Source organism: Limulus polyphemus, unplaced genomic scaffold (genome assembly GCF_000517525.1).
Source record: "Limulus polyphemus unplaced genomic scaffold, Limulus_polyphemus-2.1.2 Scaffold4458, whole genome shotgun sequence".
Classification (NCBI taxonomy): Eukaryota; Metazoa; Arthropoda; class Merostomata; order Xiphosura; family Limulidae; genus Limulus; species Limulus polyphemus.
Genome location: NW_013670068.1, coordinates 83,557 through 86,073, shown reverse-complemented (window position 1 = coordinate 86,073; position 2,517 = coordinate 83,557).

Below are 2,517 nucleotides of genomic sequence, written 5' to 3'. Positions count from 1 at the left end.
CCTCTGTATTCGTCAATCTGCAGTACAATGATACACAGTGAAGTATATGGTATTTCCCTTCATTATTTAGTACTAACCAAAAGTGAGTGATTATTAATATATTTTCAGTCAGTGTGCTATTGCTCAGTAAAGTTGTAACATTTCCCTTCATCATCTAACAAATTCTTTTGCGTAAAGGTAAATTTTTATATTTACAGAACTGTAACTTTTTTTAATAGTTGTGTTTTTTATCATATTTGTGTGCTCTATAGGAGCGAGAATAACTGACACTAGTTTCATGACCAATATGGAATTTTTGTTGTTTTGTTTAACATTTTATAAGATGACTTAAAAATGAATAAAGAAGGAAGTGCCATATACAAAGCATATGTAGTATATCCTGCCTGTTTTAATTTACAGTAAGGTGAGCATTCATGTTAATATAGAATTGTCAAAGATTTTCAAACATACACGTTTCTAGCCTTGTGTATAGCTTCAGCAGTAGAATGCTGGTCTGGAATTTAGATAGTTTGTTTCCGACCTACTTACTTGCTGATCAGGGTCATTCACTATTAGTGTTACATGAGCCTTCTTGTAGAATGATTGCTGTATAGTAGGGTATTATGTAAAAGAAAACGGTAATCTTACCTTCAGCAGGCCATGCGATTTCTTCTCGTATTTTGATATTAGAATGACTAACAGTGATGTGGGTAGCATCTGCACTCCAGGAGAGATTACATAATTTTTTCTTACTCTCTCAGTCTACTATAGAATCTCTTCAGAATAAGGTAGACAATTCAATCATTTCTTAAAACTATTTAGAAGTGCCGTCCATCATACAGTGCACTTATGTACTTTGATTGTTTTAGATTTGATTTAGTAAAGATTGCTTTTCAATTTGCTTTAACATTGTGTTCAATATTTTTCGACTTCAAACTCTGTCTAAGTCAGATAATTCAGTTTAACCCCATAACATATTCCCTAATGTTATTCTAGCTATTGCGGTTGCTCTTACTATCACTAAAGTTGTCAGAACATCTAAGAATACCATAAATTGAAATATAAATTAAAAGTTTATACAAAATTGTATTACATACTTTTAAATTTTCATGCATTGTTTTACATTTATCAGCCTAAAGCAATATGATGCCTTGTCAGCTCCAGCATAAATGCATTTGCTGATGTTTTCATTATCATATTTGTTTACTGTATTATGGAAATATCATTGTAAGTGCATAATTTCTCAAAGGGCCGTTTTTTATTGCAACTGTTCTATAGCTTTTGAAAGAGAAAAGGACGTTTATTTTGTGTGTGTTTTTAGCATTATGTTGCCCATAGGAACAAAGTGAAAAATCAGTATAAAAATATGTATCTACAATTTCATCTATTACGAACTATGTGTTTGTTTGTTGTTGTTGTTTTTCAATGACAAGAAGAACAAAAATAACAATAAACAAATAAAAGCATATTTGCGCTCGAAAGAAATTTAAGCACTTGGTTATAAATATTGTTACGACAGCAGAAGCCCCGCGACGCTGGAAGCATGCGCTGGAGTTCTAGAAAGATCGAACGTCCTAGCGTTTGCTAGACGCCCTCTATTCCTGTATATAAGCGCGCCAGATAAAGCGGGACAATTAATCGGAATTGAATTGCAGACAGGCAGAGACAGAGACGGACAATTGAGTCAAGAGCGGTAGTGACCGTAAGTAAAGTGCGTGAATCGTTGTGAATTATAGCGTGTTTAAGTTAAATGACTGTGGAAATTAAGTGTATTGCCTAGTTGTATTCAGAAAGAATAAATTAGTTTTATTTAAGAAAGGACTTGTGTCGCTAAAGTTTCATCCGAAAGAAATTATACGGGAAATTAACAAACGACCAGAGACATAACAATATAAATAGTGTTATTTATGTTCTTTTCGTTGTATAAAAACAAAACAATTAGATAGATATTTTAATGAAGATGCTAAAACTTTTGCAGGATTCTTGCTCAAACACTAACACTAAATTGCTGTCACATTGTTGACTTTGAACAATGTTAACACTAAAATTGTGCAACATTGTTTTCATTCCACTTTATGCTAATACTAAATTTTTCCGACTGTCTTTTACTGTGCAGAATACTTTACTAAACTTTTGCATTATTATTTTATCACTAGCGAAGGTACCCGGCTTCGCACGGGTTATTACGTTGATATATTTTAGCAAGTGCATAAAATTTATCATGAAAGTAAAAATATCGATCCAATTTTAAACTTAAATCGTTTTTGAATTTAGGTATTTGCTGTTGTATCACCAATGTTTTTAATAAGAAACAAACTTCTTTAATCAACAAAGACTCGATATTAAGAAATCAACAAATATCATTCCGGTTTTGTTGTTTATACATTTCCTTTTTATACTTTAAGTTCATAGACTAACAACAATAATAGATTATACTTTTGTTGCTAAGCAACATGACATAAAAGCCATTGTTGGAACGATCTGTTACCAAAACGCACTGGCTTTTATATATTGTTGCGTCAGCGAAGTCACATGACT